Here is a 17,500-nt window from a genome sequence, read left to right as displayed (position 1 = left end):
TCCATCAATTCTCGGCATAAGCTTGGACTTCCTCTCATTAGGAAACCTCTCTTTTCTTAGATGAACCCAGACTTTGTCACCTTCCTTAAAGACCATCTCACGCCTTCCTTTGTTGGCATGTTTGACATACTGCTTAGTTTTCTCTTCAATGTTGAGCCTAGCTTGCTCGTGGAGTTGTTTCACCATCTCTGCCTTCTTTTTTTTTTTTTTTAATTGAATGTTAAATGTAACTCAAAAAAATAACCTTACATCAATTGTTTTCTATGACACTTAAGAGAAAAAAATTGAATTTAACAACTATCTGCTTCAAAGGAAAAACTCCATGCTCCCACTATCTGGTATCAAACCAGAATCTCATCCCTTCCTCATACTTCATATCCTCTCTTCTTCGAATCACCGTGAAGATATTTCTCATGTTCTTGTCCAATCTTCGTATCATTACTTGAGCCGGAGTAGGAGCCTCTCCATGCCTTATCTTATTCCTCTCCATCCAAAGCATATGTACTGCTGATTGTAACATATATCTCACAGTTAAAGTCTGAACTTCACTCCAATTTGAATCCCTCACAATCAATCCAATAAGGACATCCTACCTTGCAGTGTACTGATCCTTCAATACTCCTTTCATTAAAGCTTCCCAAACCTGAGCAGAGTACTCACATTCAAAGAACAAGTGATTTAAAGTCTCTATAGGCTCTTGGCAAAACCTACACGCTGCATCTACATTAGCATTCCCACACTTCATTCGATCACCCGTTGAGAGTCTTCTTCTAATAGCAATCCAATTAAGAAAGGAGAACTTAGGAGTGGCATGCTTAAACCATATCACTTTGTGCCAAGAACAAAGTTGATGTTTCTCTCTAATACTGAGCCATGTTTCCCTTGTTGAAAATACCTTCTTATACTTGCTTTTGTATTCCTCCACAGTGAAATATCCTCCTCTTGAACCCAGTTTTCTTTGAACTTCACAATCTCCATTTCAACTCTATTTAGAATCGTCACCCTGTGATTTCTTCTCCTATGACTTCGACTATCTGCCACCATTGCATCGACTGGAATATTCATATCAATATATCTCCCCTCGCATACCTCCTGAAGACAACCCAATGTAGACCAGTTCTCATGCCAGAAAGAGGTTTTTTCACCATTTCGAACCTCAGCTTTGTAAAACCTTTTAGCCATATCTCGACATTTAAGGATCTTTCTCCACATCCATGAACCACCTTGAGTATTATCTTTAATCGTCCATATGGATCCTTTTCTTATCAAGTAAATCTTTATCCAACTGATCCATGGTGATTGAGCTGACAGAATTCTCCAAATGAGTTTGAGACTACATACCTGATTTACTTCTTTTAGTGGCCTCAAACCCAAACCACCTTCTTCTTTTGTTTTACAAATATCCAGCCAAGAGACTTTAGCTTTTCTACAATTTAGCTCCGGTCCTGCCCATAGGAAAGCAGCACATATTCGATCTATTTCTTTGATGCAGCCACTTGGAAGCCGAAACGCAGCCATCCAAAACTTTGTTAAGCTTCAGATGACAGAGCTTATTAACTGTAAACGCCCCGCATATGAGAGAAACCTCCCCGTCCAAGAACTAATCTTCTTCCTGACCTTCTCAACCAATGGGAGAAAATCTGTTACAGTCATATTTTTTGTTAGGAGTGGGAGCCCCAAATATCTTACAGGAAGCCTTCCTGTCGCAAACTGAAATTGCCTACCTATCTCTTCTTCTCTGCTCACATCTCCAGCCATAAACAGAACAGATTTCTCCATACTAATCTTCAACCCACTCTTCTTGTCAAACTTCTCAAATACTCTCAAGATCCCTTCTACTGAATGCTTTGTCCCATCAGCAAAAATCATCAAAACATCAGCAAAACACAAGTGAGTAAGGTCTATATTCTTGCATTTCAGATGATATCCTATCTCCCCTTTAAATGCCGCCGCATCTAACAACTTGGATAAGACATTCATACAAATCACAAACAGATATGGAGAGAGTGAACAACCTTGTCTTAATCCTCTCCTGCTTTGAAAGTAGCCCGCAAGTTCTCCATTGACTAGTACCGAGAAAGAGGCTGATGTTACACAACGAGCTAACCAACTGATGAATTTTCTTGGTAATCTCAGAGCCTCCAATGTATTCAGCAGAAAGGTCCATTGTACTGAATCAAAAGCTTTCGAAATATCTACTTGCAGAGCACACCGAAGAGATATGTTATCACTATGATAATCCTTGACCAACTCAATTGCAAGCAGAACATTTTCCATTAGTAGGCGCTCCTTTATAAAAGCTGACTGATTCAAGGTAATGAACTTCGGCAACACACTCTTCAGCCTGTTTGCGATGAGTTTGGAAATCACCTTATACAATACATTGCAGCAGGATATGGGTCTGTAGTCCTTCATCATCTTCACTTCATCCTTTTTTGGTATAAGAGCCAAGATGGTAGAGTTTAAACCCTTAAGTAGAAACCCTGTTATGAAGAAGGATTGAATAGCCACTGTGATGTCTTCTCCAATAATCTCCCATGCTTCTTTAAAAAATTCAGTGGTGTAACCATCTTGGCCAGGAGACTTATTGCTCGGCATTCGGAACAGAACCTCTTTGATCTCTTCTTTTGTTACCTCTCTCTCTCCAGCCTAGCACAGTCTACTTCACTACATTTGAACCCCAACAACTTGTTAACTCATCCACCGAAGCTCCTTCAAAATCCAAGGGTTGTTTTCTCATGAATTCGGCAAAGAAACCTTCAGCTTCCTTTTTTATCTCTTCGTCAGTCTTTGCTATTGATCCATCATCTCTCTGAATTTCATGAATAGTATTTCTGACCTCACGTATCTTCGCGGAATTATGATAGAACTGATTATTTCCATCCCCAACATCCAACCAGTGAACTTTTGACCTTTGCTTTAAAAATTCTTCTTCCAAGTCAGCCAATCTTTGCCATCTATCATAAGCAACACTCTTGTGGGAACCAAAATTCACACTGTCGATTTCCGTTTAAATAAGGAAACTAGGAAAACCCTAATTTCCCAGAGGACCCGGATATCTGTTAATTACCACACGTCAAGCAATCAGAACACGAGAATAACAACGATAAAAATAAGAAATCGAAAAGAGAGCAAAGTATATCTTTATTCCGAATCTGCGTATGAGCGTTACAACAAGGTATAAGCCTGGGCTCGAGAGCTGTCGGCGAGATTCCTAGTTCTAGCAACCCTAAGACGGCTAAACCTAATTGAGTCGCAGCTCGAAATAACAAAAACGGAAAATTGCCTAAATTGCTCTAAGTGCTAAGTTTGCTCTGAAAAAGTTCTTCCTCTGCTCCTCGCCTAGGACTCCTTATATACTAGCTCCAAGGTCGGTTTACGCTTTTACTCCTCTGCATTTAAGCCGTCATAGCGTAAAAATGGAGATATTCCATTTTTCCCGATCTTCACAATTATCTTCAAAACTTCCGTATTTATCCGCGGAAACTTGACATTTATCCTTCCTCGTGGGCCAAGCGTGAACCATGCTGTGGTTCACGGGCTTTTGGTTAGGAAAAATCATAGGATGGGCCTCGAGTCGTGTTTTAGGTCCCTTTGGGCCGTCTTCCGACTCGACAAGTTTACTACGAGTTTTCCGCGGTTTCTAATCCGCGAAGTTTGATCGATGAATTAGAATAGTGGGAAACATGGACCGAGCTTGCTACGGTCTTTGGGAGATAGCATTCAAAGGTTTGACGAGAATGCAAAGACTCGCTCGGTCGCTACGTAGCGACCGAGCTTTGGCTCCAGCTCGGTCGCTACGTAGCGACCGAGCGGGACGAACGCTCGGTCGCTACGTAGCGACCGAGCTTGGCTGAGCTCGGTCGCTACGTAGCGACCGAGCGGGACGATCGCTCGGTCGCTACGTAGCGACCGATTTGGCTCGAGCGCGGTCGCTACGTAGCGACCGAGCGGGACGATCGCTCGGTCGCTACGTAGCGACCGAGCGGGACGATCGCTCGGTCGCTACGTAGCGACCGAGCTTTGGCTCGACCTCGGTCGCTACGTAGCGACCGAGCGGGACGATCGCTCGGCCGCTACGTATTGATCGAGCTTTGGATCGAGCTCGGTCGCTACGTTGTGACCGAGCAGGATGAGCGTAGCGACCGAGCTTGGCTCGGGTTTGGTTGCTGCATAGCGACCGGACGGCGTGTATGCGCAGTGACCGAGCTTGGTTTGTTCGGTTTGAATCCCAAAGGATACTTCTTCGTAAATACTTCGTATTGGTACTTTTAAGAAAATTACATCTCTCCTTTTACTATCTCTTTCGGAAATACGATCTCCGAGGATTTTCGGGTGGTAATTCCGTCGTAACCGTTTTTGACCCCAACAGTTAGCCCCCCAGCCCGTTGGGATCATGCATCGTAGGATCCTAGCGTGCGGTTAGGCATGTTTGGCAAGTTAGGCGTGATGGATGGAATTAATATCCGAAAGTCCGAGCTTGAATAGTAAATCCTCATGTCTATAAGAAGGGAGGTAACTTATTCCATAATTTTTTCATTTCATTATCTTCTCAAAGTTTAAGAGTGAAAGGATTCTTTCAACTTTCTCTCTCTATCATTGAGACTTTTCTTTTTCCTTTTTGTCAAGAATGTCTCGAGGGATTTCGGCAAATGCTCGGCCTACTATCTTCAATCACGGAACCGTCCATCACGGACGCGGTGAGGTTTTCCGAGAGATCGAGTTCGTGGCACATTCCGTTGACCCTGCCAAGGCCGACGCATACTGGGTGGCTATGTGTAACGCGGAGGAACCGCCTCCCGAGCCATGGATTCCCATGAGGCCTTTTTCGGAAAGGGTCATTGGGAGACCGAGCAGGTGTACCCTTCCGTTCCTTGGAACCATACACAGCTTCTGTCACGTTCCGGAAAACGTGGATTTTCGATTACCCCTCGAGGGGGAGAGAGCCGACGAACCTCCCGAAGGCTTTTTTACTTTGTACGAGGAACATCTGATGCGTGCTCGCCTGTGGTTTCCCATTCCGTTGGTTATAGTAGAGTTTCTGAACCGTTTGGAAGTTTTGATAAGTCAGATTTCTCCCCACGGTATAAAGCACCTTGTCGGGTTGCTAGTCTTGGGATACGAGCGAGGCATGGAGCTCACTGCTGATTATCTCGAAGCTTTCCTTACCCTGTCTCGAGTTGGGACCGATCGTCTGTATGGTTTAAAGTTGCGTACTCATATGGAAGTCCTGAAGGGATTCCCTCAGGATGGTTGTGGATGGAAGAGTTATTTTTTCTACGTTAGATTGGACCAAGCCTCGGTCGCCGTGGAGTGCCTTCCCTCGTTTAGGCGACTGTGGGAGACAGGAGGTAACGTACTGAACGATCACTCGTTGCCTTTCTTACTACCCGTTTTTTTTTTATATTCTTCCATATCTGTACTACGTTCATTTTGCAGTACACAACCCCATTCCTCCTTTTCCGGAAGATTTGTGCATCGTCCGAGACCTTCTCCGTGGTGGTCCGCTGTTTTGGGGTCATTTTTCTCCCGAGAGGATCCGTGCGGCGGTCGAGGCTCATCGATTTCGTTTCAGCTCGTCAATTGATAATGTTATGGAGGCTTCTTTTGAAGATACCTCCTTATCCACTGTCTATGCCGCTGGGAGGAGCAGTGGTCGAGGGTCGCTTGATGCTGAGGAAGATGGAGAGCCGACCGTAGAGGATCCTATTTGGATGGACTGATCCTTTGTATTGATGATTGAGTTTGATTATCGTTTTATCTGTTTTCGGCCGAGTGTGGCCTTTTGGATTTTGCTTAGGCCTATTTGGCCGTATTTGTATTTACCGGGACTGGCCGTTGGTGGCTTCGAATCCCTTGCCGCCTTACGCGGTTTATTTATATGATGAATGTTTTGTTACGAAAACTCACGAACAAACCAACAGATTGAGGCTGTCCATGTGTTGTTTCAAAAGTTATGGGATTTCCAAAGCTAGAATCGTTTTAGATCGAAAAAACAAAATAAAAAGGGGGTGCAACACGAGGACTTCCCGGGAGGTCACCCATCCTAGTACTACTCTCGCCCAAGCACGCTTAACTGCGGAGTTCTGATGGGATCCGGTGCATTAGTGCTGGTATGATCGCACCCGTCAGTACATGACTCGCGATTCCCTTTGTCATTTCGTTTCGACAATTCGAGTGGATGGCGTGGGACCCACAACATTTGCTGGCATTTTTTTTCTCGAACCAAAGTGCTCGAGATTGATGTAGAACACAACAACAACAACAACACCAAACACTCGAAAAACGCATCTTGGCTATTTTACGCTCCGTAAATTTCAGCAGCCCGTTTGAGGGTCAAAACGGCTGAATTTGGGGCCGAAAAATCGCGACGTCCTTTAACCGCCCTTGATGGTTTCTAGGGCTTTCCGAAATGGTGCTCGAGATTGATGTAGAACACAACAACAACAACACCAAACACTCGAAAAACACATCTTGACTATTTTACGCTCCGTAAATTTCAGCAGCCCGTTTGAGGGTCAAAAAGGCTGAATTTGGGGCCGAAAAATCGCGACGTCCTTTAACCGCCCTTGATGGTTTTTGGGGCTTTCCAAAATGGTGCTGTGGGCGGCGTAGATCCTCACGGTTCAAAAGTTATGGGATTTCCAAAGCTAGAATCGTTTTAGATCGAAAAAATAAAATAAAAAGGGGGTGCAACACGAGGACTTCCCGGGAGGTCACCCATCCTAGTACTACTCTCGCCCAAGCACGCTTCACTGCGGAGTTCTGATGGGATCCGGTGCATTAGTGCTGGTATGATCGCACCCGTCAGTACATGACTCGCGATTCCATTTGTCATTTCGTTTCGACAATTCGAGTGGATGGCGTGGGACCCACAACATTTGCTGGCATTTTTTTTCTCGAACCAAAGTGCTCGAGATTGATGTAGAACACAACAACAACAACAACACCAAACACTCGAAAAACGCATCTTGGCTATTTTACGCTCCGTAAATTTCAGCAGCCCGTTTGAGGGTCAAAACGGCTGAATTTGGGGCCGAAAAATCGCGACGTCCTTTAACCGCCCTTGATGGTTTCTAGGGCTTTCCGAAAAGGTGTTGTGGGCGGCGTAGATCCTCACGGTTCAAAAGTTATGGGTTTTCCAAAGCTAGAATCGTTTTAGATCGAAAAACAAAATAGAAAAGGGGTGCAACACGAGGACTTCCCGGGAGGTCACCCATCCTAGTACTACTCTCGCCCAAGCACGCTTAACTGCGGAGTTCTGATGGAATCCAGTGCATTAGTGCTGGTATGATCGCACCCGTCAGTACATGACTCGCGATTCCATTTGTCCTTTCGTTTCGACAATTCGAGTGGATGGCGTGGGACCCACAAGATTTGCTAGCATTTTTTTTCTCGAACCAAAGTGCTCGAGATTGATGTAGAACACAACAATAACAACACCAAACACTCGAAAAACGCATCTTGACTATTCTACGCTCCGTAAATTTCAGCAGCCCGTTTGAGGGTCAAAACGGCTGAATTTTGGGCCGAAAAATCGCGACGTCCTTTAACCGCCCTTGATGGTTTCTAGGGCTTTCCAAAAAGGTGCTGTGGGCGGCGTAGATCCTCACGGTTCAAAAGTTATGGGTTTTCCAAAGCTAGAATCGTTTTAGATCGAAAAACAAAATAGAAAAGGGGTGCAACACGAGGACTTCCCGGGAGGTCACCCATCCTAGTACTACTCTCGCCCAAGCACGCTTAGCTGCGGAGTTCTGATGGGATCCGGTGCATTAGTGCTGGTATGATCGCACCCGTCAGTACATGACTCGCGATTCCATTTGTCCTTTCGTTTCGACAATTCGAGTGGATGGCGTGGGACCCACAAGATTTGCTGGCATTTTTTTTCTCGAACCAAAGTGCTCGAGATTGATGTAGAACACAACAACAACAACACCAAACACTCGAAAAACACATCTTGACTATTTTACGCTCCGTAAATTTCAGCAGCCCGTTTGAGGGTCAAAACGGCTGAATTTGGGGCCGAAAAATCGCGACGTCCTTTAACCGCCCTTGATGGTTTCTAGGGCTTTCCGAAATGGTGCTGTGGGCGGCGTAGATCCTCACGGTTCAAAAGTTATGGGTTTTCCAAAGCTAGAATCGTTTTAGATCGAAAAACAAAATAGAAAAGGGGTGCAACACGAGGACTTCCCGGGAGGTCACCCATCCTAGTACTACTCTCGCCCAAGCACGCTTAACTGCGGAGTTCTGATGGAATCCGGTGCATTAGTGCTGGTATGATCGCACCCGTCAGTACATGACTCGCGATTCCATTTGTCCTTTCGTTTCGACAATTCGAGTGGATGGCGTGGGACCCACAAGATTTGCTAGCATTTTTTTCTCGAACCAAAGTGCTCGAGATTGATGTAGAACACAACAATAACAACACCAAATCGAAAAACGCATCTTGACTATTTTACGCTCCGTAAATTTCAGCAGCCCGTTTGAGGGTCAAAACGGCTGAATTTGGGGCCGAAAAATCGCGACGTCCTTTAACCGCCCTTGATGGTTACTAGGGCTTTCCAAAAAGGTGCTGTGGGCGGCGTAGATCCTCACGGTTCAAAAGTTATGGGTTTTCCAAAGCTAGAATCGTTTTAGATCGAAAAACAAAATAGAAAAGGGGTGCAACACGAGGACTTCCCGGGAGGTCACCCATCCTAGTACTACTCTCGCCCAAGCACGCTTAGCTGCGGAGTTCTGATGGGATCCGGTGCATTAGTGCTGGTATGATCGCACCCGTCAGTACATGACTCGCGATTCCATTTGTCCTTTCGTTTCGACAATTCGAGTGGATGGCGTGGGACCCACAAGATTTGCTGGCATTTTTTTTTCTCGAACCAAAGTGCTCGAGATTGATGTAGAACACAACAACAACAACACCAAACACTCGAAAAACACATCTTGACTATTTTACGCTCCGTAAATTTCAGCAGCCCGTTTGAGGGTCAAAACGGCTGAATTTGGGGCCGAAAAATCGCGACGTCCTTTAACCGCCCTTGATGGTTTCTAGGGCTTTCCGAAATGGTGCTGTGGGCGGCGTAGATCCTCACGGTTCAAAAGTTATGGGTTTTCCAAAGCTAGAATCGTTTTAGATCGAAAAACAAAATAGAAAAGGGGTGCAACACGAGGACTTCCCGGGAGGTCACCCATCCTAGTACTACTCTCGCCCAAGCACGCTTAGCTGCGGAGTTCTGATGGGATCCGGTGCATTAGTGCTGGTATGATCGCACCCGTCAGTACATGACTCGCGATTCCATTTGTCCTTTCGTTTCGACAATTCGAGTGGATGGCGTGGGACCCACAAGATTTGCTGGCATTTTTTTTTCTCGAACCAAAGTGCTCGAGATTGATGTAGAACACAACAACAACAACACCAAACACTCGAAAAACACATCTTGACTATTTTACGCTCCGTAAATTTCAGCAGCCCGTTTGAGGGTCAAAACGGCTGAATTTGGGGCCGAAAAATCGCGACGTCCTTTAACCGCCCTTGATGGTTTCTAGGGCTTTCCGAAATGGTGCTGTGGGCGGCGTAGATCCTCACGGTTCAAAAGTTATGGGTTTTCCAAAGCTAGAATCGTTTTAGATCGAAAAACAAAATAGAAAAGGGGTGCAACACGAGGACTTCCCGGGAGGTCACCCATCCTAGTACTACTCTCGCCCAAGCACGCTTAACTGCGGAGTTCTGATGGAATCCGGTGCATTAGTGCTGGTATGATCGCACCCGTCAGTACATGACTCGCGATTCCATTTGTCCTTTCGTTTCGACAATTCGAGTGGATGGCGTGGGACCCACAAGATTTGCTAGCATTTTTTTCTCGAACCAAAGTGCTCGAGATTGATGTAGAACACAACAATAACAACACCAAATCGAAAAACGCATCTTGACTATTTTACGCTCCGTAAATTTCAGCAGCCCGTTTGAGGGTCAAAACGGCTGAATTTGGGGCCGAAAAATCGCGACGTCCTTTAACCGCCCTTGATGGTTACTAGGACTTTCCAAAAAGGTGCTGTGGGCGGCGTAGATCCTCACGGTTCAAAAGTTATGGGTTTTCCAAAGCTAGAATCGTTTTAGATCGAAAAACAAAATAGAAAAGGGGTGCAACACGAGGACTTCCCGGGAGGTCACCCATCCTAGTACTACTCTCGCCCAAGCATGCTTAGCTGCAGAGTTCTGATGGGATCCGGTGCATTAGTGCTGGTATGATCGCACCCGTCAGTACATGACTCGCGATTCCATTTGTCATTTCGTTTCGACAATTCGAGTGGATGGCGTGGGACCCACAACATTTGCTGGCATTTTTTTTCTCGAACCAAAGTGCTTGAGATTGATGTAGAACACAACAACAACAACAACACCAAACACTCGAAAAACGCATCTTGGCTATTTTACGCTCCGTAAATTTCAGCAGCCCGTTTGAGGGTCAAAACGGCTGAATTTGGGGCCGAAAAATCGCGACGTCCTTTAACCGCCCTTGATGGTTTCTAAGGCTTTCCGAAATGGTCCTGTGGGCGGCGTAGATCCTCACGGTTCCGAGCGTGGCTGTCCGTCAGCACACACAGGACGTTCGTGGCTGTCCATGTGTATCCGTGTGTGTCCGTGTGTGTCCATCAGCACACACAGGACATACGTGGGTGTTTGTCAGCACACACAAGGCTCTCTGTGTGTGTCCTTCTGTGTCCGTCAGCACACACAGAACGTCCATGGCTGTACGTGTGTGTCCGTCAGCACACACAGGACGTCCGTGGGTGTTCGTCAGCACACACAGGACCTCCGTGTGTGTTCGTAAGCACACACAGGACGTCCGTGGCTGTCCGTGTGTGTCTGTCAGCACACATAGGACGTTCGTGGCTGTCCATCAGTACACATATCAGCACGTTGGTCCTTGGACTCAGCACGCTGACCCTTCCTGTGGACTGTTCGGGTGATTTTTTGGCCCACGTGGGCTGTCTGTTCAGTACACACAGGACGTCCGTGGGTGTCCGCCAGCACACATAGGACGTCCGTGGCTATCCGTGTGTGTCTGTGTGTGTCCGTCTGTGTCTGTCAGCACACACAGGACGTCCGCGGCTGTCCATCAGTACACATATCAGCACGTTGGTCCTTGGACTCAGCACGCTGGCACTTCCCGTGGACTGTTTGGGTGATTTTGGCCCACGTGGGCTGTCTGTTCAGTACACACAGGACGTTCGTGGGTGTCCGCCAGCACACACAGGACGTTCGTGGCTGTCTGTGGCTGTCCGGGTGTGTCCGTGTATGTCCGTCAGCACACACAGGACCTCTGTGGCTGTCCATCAGTACATATATCAGCACGCTGGTCTTTGGACTCAGCACGCTGACCCTTCCCGTGAACTGTTCGGGTGATTTTGGCCCACGTGGGCTGTCAGTTCAGTACACACAGGACGTCCGTGGGTGTCCGTCAGCACACCCAGGACGTCCGTGTGTGTCTGTCAGTATACACAGGATGTCCGTGGCTGTGTGTGTGTGTTCGTCAGCACACACAGGACGTCTGTGGCTGTCCATCAGTACACATATCAGCACGTTGGTCCTTGGACTCAGCATGCTGACTCTTCCCGTGGACTGTTCGGGTGATTTTGGCCCACAAGGGCTGTCTGTTCAGTACACACAGGACATTCGTGGGTGTCCGCCAGCACACACAAGACGTCTGTGGCTGTCCGTTTGTGTCTGTGTGTGTCTTTATGTTTCCGTCAGCACACACAGGACGTCTGTGGCTGTCCATTAGTACACATATCAGCACTTTGGTCCTTGGACTCAGCACGCTGGCCCTTCCCGTGGACTGTTTGGGAGATTTTTGGCCCACGTGGGCTGTCTGTTTAGTACACACAGGACATCCGTGGGTGTCTGCCAGCACACACAGGATGTCCGTGGCTGTCCGGCAGCACACACAGGACGTCTGTGGCTGTCGGTGTGTGTCCGTGTGTGTACGTGTGTGTCCGTCAGCACACACAGGACTTCTGTGGGTGTTCGTCAGCATACACAGGACCTCCGTGTGTGTTCGTAAGCACACACAGGACGTCCATGGCTGTCCGTGTGTGTCCGTCCGCACACATAGGACGTTCGTGGCTGTCCATCAGTACACATATCAGCACGTTGGTCCTTAGACTCAGCACGCTGACCCTTCCCGTGGACTGTTCGGGTGATTTTTTGGCCCACGTGGGCTGTCTGTTCAGTACACACAGGACGTCCGTGGGTGTCCGCCAGCACACATAGCACGTCCGTGGCTGTCCGTGTGTGTCTGTGTGTGTCCATCTGTGTCCGTCAGCACACACAGGACGTCCGCGGCTGTCCATCAGTACACATATCAGCACGTTGGTCCTTGGACTCAGCACGCTGGCCCTTCCCGTGGACTGTTTGGGTGATTTTGGCCCACGTGGGCTGTCTGTTCAGTACACACAAGACGTCCGGGGGTGTCCGCCAGCACACACAGGACGTTCGTGGCTGTCTGTGGCTGTCCGGGTGTGTCCGTGTGTGTCCGTCAGCACACACAGGACGTCTGTGGCTCTCCATCAGTACATATATCAGCACGCTGGTCCTTGGACTCAGCACGGTGACCCTTCCCGTGAAGTGTTTGGGTTATTTTGGCCCTCGTGGGCTGTCTGTTCAGTACACACAGGACGTCCGTGGGTGTCCGTCAGCACACCCAGGACGTCCGTGGGTGTCCGTCAGCACACCCAGGACGTCCGTGTGTGTCTGTCAGCATACACAGGACGTCTGTGGCTGGGTGTGTGTGTCCGTCAGCAGACACAGGACGTCCGTGGCTGTCCATCAGTACACGTATCAGTACGTTGGTCCTTGTACTCAGCACGCTGACTCTTCCCGTGGACTGTTCGGGTGATTTTGGCCCACGTGGGCTGTCTGTTTAGTACACACAGGACATTCGTCGGTGTCCGCCAGCACACACAGGACGTCCGTGGCTGTCCGTGTGTGTCTGTGTGTGTCCGTCTGTGTCCATCAGCACACACAGGACGTCTGTGGCTGTCCATCAGTACACATATCAGCACTTTGGTCCTTGGACTCAGCACGCTGGCCCTTCCCGTGGACTGCTTGGGTGATTTTTGGCCCACGTGGGCTGTCTGTTCAGTACACACAGGACGTCTGTGGCTGTCCGTGTGTGTCCGTCAGCACACACAGGACATCCGTGGGTGTTCCTCAGCACACACAGGACCTCCGTGTGTGTCCGTCAGCACACACAGGACCTCCGTGTGTGTCCGTCAGCACACACAGGACGTCCATGGCTGTCCATCAGTACACATATCAGCATGTTGGTCCTTGGACTCAGCATGTTGGTCCTTGGACTCAGCACGCTGACCCTTCCCGTGTACTGTTGGGGTGATTTTTTGGCCCACATGGGCAGTATGTTCAGTACACACAGGACGCCCGTGGGTGTCCGCCAGCACACACAGGACGTCCGTGGCTGTCTGTGTGTGTCCGTGTGTGTCCGTCTGTGTCCGTCAGCACACACAGGACGTCCGTGGCTGTCCATCAGTACACATATCAGCACGTTGGTCCTTGGACTCAGCACGCTGGCCCTTCCCGTGGACTTTTTGGGTGATTTTTGCCCACGTGGGCTGTCTGTTCAATACACACAGGACGTCCGTGGGTGTCCACCAGCACACACAGGACGTCCGTGGCTGTCCGTGGCTGTCCGTCAGCACACACAGGACGTCCGCGGCTGTCCGTGTGTGTCCGTGTGTGTCCGTCAGCACACACAGGACGTCCGTGGGTGTCCGTCAGCACACATAGGACATCCGTGTGTTTCTGTCAGCACACACAGGACGTCCGTGGCTGTCCGTGTGTGTCCGTCAGCACACACAGGACGTCTGTGGCTGTCCATCAGTACACATATCAGCACGTTGGTCCTTGGACTCAGCACGCTGGCCGTCCCGTGGACTGTTTGGGTGATTTGGGACCACGTGGGCTGTCTGTTCAGTACACACAGGACGTCCGTGGGTGTTCGCAATCACACACAGGATGTCCGTGGCTGTATGTGGCTGTCCGTCAGCACACACAGGACGTCTGTGGCTGTCCGTGTGTGTCCGTGTGTGTGTCCGTCAGCACACACAGGATGTCCGTGGCTGTCCATCAGTACACATACCAGCACGCTGGTCCTTGGACTCAGTATGCTGTGTAACACCCCGATCCGGCCGACTAGGCCGAGGTCGAAGCCTTACGTCGCTCGGTCCACTTCCTGGCCGAACCTCTTAATTTTTGCCCTTTATTTATAATATCACCTAAAGGCGAGGGCTAACTTAAACCTTAGCTAAAGACTTCCCTAGTCATTAATAGCATAGATCCTTTCAACAGATACGCAGCGGATTATTCTCTAGTTAACCATTGGTCTAAAACCAATCTAACACTTGTCTGGTTGAATCACCTTAGCCTTGGCCAGTTTACTCAACTACCAATTAGCTTAAAGGTCAATTATAAACCCAAACCAAGCCATACGATTCTAAGGTTCCATTCCCCTAAACCACTCAATCTAGATCTACATAAGTAAATGCTAGATCATACCTTTGCCACATCAATGGAGCTAATTAGCTCATCGGTCCTCCCTTGACTCATATTGCTCTTGCTTGACAGCTGGACCACGATCACTCAATGATCTTACTTAAGGTCCTTTTATTGACTCCTGCATCAAACACCTCCCCTAGGTACTTAGTCATTCAACCAACCATCCACACAGACATAAGTAACCTTTGAGAAGTCTTCGAAAGGATAAGGATATGTATTTGGCCTATCTCGACTCAAGCACAATCCGAAATCCTTTTGCCTTATAGGCAATAGTACCCAATCCATCTTCTGGACTGACAAAGCTCATTAGATCCTAAGTCAATCAACCAACCATCTTCACATGACTTGGAATTGATGAGTCATCATCTGGCCTGACCGGCCTTGGGACTTAACCCAGACAACAGATATGACTTGTTCATACCAACTGATGCATTCATTAATCAGGTTAGTACTGACATCTTAGACCATCATCCAGAGGTCGGGTCGTCCATACTCAACCATGATATCAGATCTTACATGGCCTTCCTTGAACAATCACACTTAGGCTCAGTATCTATGGTCTACGACACATAATACTAGCCACACACTTCGTCATGACTCTAAGCCAATCTCGAAGCTATCAACACCAAGGTTGATATCTAGAAGCATCACATCAATACTCTTACTCCAGCAACGTGACTATCCATACTAGTGTTCGGCCATCGAACCATCGTCATGAAACATGCTCCGACCACTAGACTTGATAAGCCATCGTCCACTTAGCATGTACTGATATAACCGGCCTTCCAATGCCATCATGTGGGTGTACGCCCTACATAAGGCATATGGCGCCTATCCTACTCACCAACCCAAAGTTGATTGTAAGATGTCCTACTTAGCCTTTGCGGCTAGAACCATCCAACGATAGCTGGATCGTCCATAGTCCCGTCTAACCGTCTGGTTATGGTCTAGGTGCGATCGGCCTGTTATAAGTCCGGCCCAAAGGCTCACAGACCTTCTAACCTGATCCGACCCAAAGCCTGGATCCATACCACAGAACAGAACCGCCCCTATCAAATCGGATCACCTGAGGCCGGTTTAGACCATGCGCGCGCCTAACTCATCGGTTATGGACCGCGACCGCATTACTCAACCAGAACCACGGTTATAACCAATCCCAACACATCAACAAGGCCACGCCAATGTACAGGAGGAGTAGAAGAAGAAATAGATGAAAAGAATAAGAGGAATAGGACACGATCCAAACGCCCATGGCTAGACCGGTTCAGACTGTCCGATGGTCTTAGCCGATGAGTCGGTGGTTACCCCAGTGACCCTATCTGACTGAACCACGGGGTTGGAGTCCTTCTCCAGACCTCTCTCTATACCTTGGGTATCCATAACCCCACGGCCTCCTCTCTCCTAAACCGTTCTCCTTGCCGGAGATACTAAACCACCACAACCGAACCTTTTCCGGCTTGGATCCTCGGTTCTCATTGGGGGACCCCTTTGTTTAGGACGTGTGTCCTTTGTCTCAGACAGAATGAGACTGAATAATACTGAATACATTTATCTCTGGTCGTGCATCCTATATATAGGCAACCAAAGGTCATGTGCGAAGGGACACATCCCTTCGAAGCATCCTTTTGGGACAGATCTTGGCCATCGATTACAATCAACGGTCCAGATCGTACCTGTTCGGAAATGGAAGGTTCCAGACCTTATAGGCACGTCCAACCCAAGCCCAGACTTGATACTCAAGCCCACGGCCGGCCCAACGACTCATGGACCACATGGCCAGACCTCATGGCCCGCCACTGACCCGAACCCTGACCATCGGCCCGAAACCCGACCAGTCCGTCGAGCTGAGATGAGCTGACTCCCAGCTGCCTCAGCTGAGTGAGCTAGTAGTCCAGCTGGTTGAGCTGACTTAACTTGGAACGAGCTAGGCTGAGCTTGACCGAGCTACGTCTAGCTGATCGAACTTCCCGTAAGCACCGCCCAGCTTCTATACAGCTTGTTCTAGCTGACTTCTTTCTCATATAAGGTTAAGTCTCAGCATCCTGACGTCCTTAACCTTCTATCTTGGCCATGGAATGCTTGCCTTAAGGTCCTAAGACCGGCGGGTTCATTTCCTCGAACCATGGCCGTCCCGACGGTCCTTATCCAGGATCGCGGATGTTACAAGTCTCCCCCACTTGAAATGGATTCGTCCTCGAATCCGGTGGTGATTATATCTTGTCCCAAAACAAAATATCCCAACCGACTTATTCTAGTCTTGATCAGGGAATAGAACAACCTTGATTCAGATCCACCAATTGACTACTTCGATGATCAAATTCCTTTGACCATCGTTGTACAGGTCTCCCCCACTTGATAAGTATTTAACCACAAGAATCCTATCAAGTGGTCCTTTCTGGTTTCGCTGATGGCACCCTTACTTGTCTACTTTGACCACAGTCAAGAGTACATCAAGCATCCATTCAAGTGATACTTGTAAATCCATCCAAAGACATTCTTTGTTTCACTGACCAAACTCTCCAGGTTGCAGTCCTAGTATCCAACAAGTTTGTGTCTTTCTTTTGAATATCGTCTTCTTTAGACTTTATTCTTTCACTGATCGTAGTCCAAGACTAGATCATAACCAGTCCCTAGGAACATGCTGCATACTCGAGCCTTAGTAGATTTGGCAGATCCCCACACCACTCGATGTACCAGTCAAGTCCTCACGAACTTGTTCCAATCTTTAGGCTGGTCGTCCTACAACGAGTCCTAACCGATTGTTATGGTTCTTTTGTCATTCATGGGCAATAAGGTTCATGAACTCAGCCACAACGTACTGGATCATCCCCTTAACCAGCCACAACCTTTTCAGGCTTAGCCACATTGCGATCTTAGTCCCTCCTGACTAAAAACGCCTCAGACTTGACTTCTGTCCTTTACTGGACT

General features: G+C 48.2%; 9 non-coding genes across 9 annotated transcripts; all 9 read right to left on the bottom strand.

The window, feature by feature from the left end:
• Positions 1-6,008: 6,008 nt before the first annotated feature.
• On the bottom strand, positions 6,009-6,127 carry LOC125597025. Its single transcript, XR_007331404.1, has one exon. It is a non-coding gene; the product is annotated as a 5S ribosomal RNA (ribosomal RNA).
• A 560-nt stretch (positions 6,128-6,687) lies between these two features.
• Positions 6,688-6,806, bottom strand: LOC125597056. Its single transcript, XR_007331432.1, has one exon. It is a non-coding gene; the product is annotated as a 5S ribosomal RNA (ribosomal RNA).
• A 377-nt stretch (positions 6,807-7,183) lies between these two features.
• Positions 7,184-7,302, bottom strand: LOC125597028. Its single transcript, XR_007331407.1, has one exon. It is a non-coding gene; the product is annotated as a 5S ribosomal RNA (ribosomal RNA).
• A 374-nt stretch (positions 7,303-7,676) lies between these two features.
• On the bottom strand, positions 7,677-7,795 carry LOC125597054. Its single transcript, XR_007331431.1, has one exon. It is a non-coding gene; the product is annotated as a 5S ribosomal RNA (ribosomal RNA).
• A 374-nt stretch (positions 7,796-8,169) lies between these two features.
• Positions 8,170-8,288, bottom strand: LOC125597027. Its single transcript, XR_007331406.1, has one exon. It is a non-coding gene; the product is annotated as a 5S ribosomal RNA (ribosomal RNA).
• Positions 8,289-8,658: 370 nt separating this feature from the next.
• On the bottom strand, positions 8,659-8,777 carry LOC125597047. The gene has a single exon (XR_007331426.1). It is a non-coding gene; the product is annotated as a 5S ribosomal RNA (ribosomal RNA).
• Positions 8,778-9,152: 375 nt separating this feature from the next.
• On the bottom strand, positions 9,153-9,271 carry LOC125597036. The gene has a single exon (XR_007331415.1). It is a non-coding gene; the product is annotated as a 5S ribosomal RNA (ribosomal RNA).
• A 375-nt stretch (positions 9,272-9,646) lies between these two features.
• LOC125597026 lies at positions 9,647-9,765 on the bottom strand. The gene has a single exon (XR_007331405.1). It is a non-coding gene; the product is annotated as a 5S ribosomal RNA (ribosomal RNA).
• A 370-nt stretch (positions 9,766-10,135) lies between these two features.
• LOC125597029 lies at positions 10,136-10,254 on the bottom strand. Its single transcript, XR_007331408.1, has one exon. It is a non-coding gene; the product is annotated as a 5S ribosomal RNA (ribosomal RNA).
• Between the last annotated feature and the right edge of the window lie 7,246 nt (positions 10,255-17,500).

Source organism: Brassica napus, unplaced genomic scaffold (assembly GCF_020379485.1).
Source record: "Brassica napus cultivar Da-Ae unplaced genomic scaffold, Da-Ae ScsIHWf_1364;HRSCAF=1938, whole genome shotgun sequence".
NCBI classification, from domain to species: domain Eukaryota; kingdom Viridiplantae; phylum Streptophyta; class Magnoliopsida; order Brassicales; family Brassicaceae; genus Brassica; species Brassica napus.
Note: the sequence above shows the minus strand (reverse complement) of the source record. Positions and strands in the feature narration are given on the sequence as shown.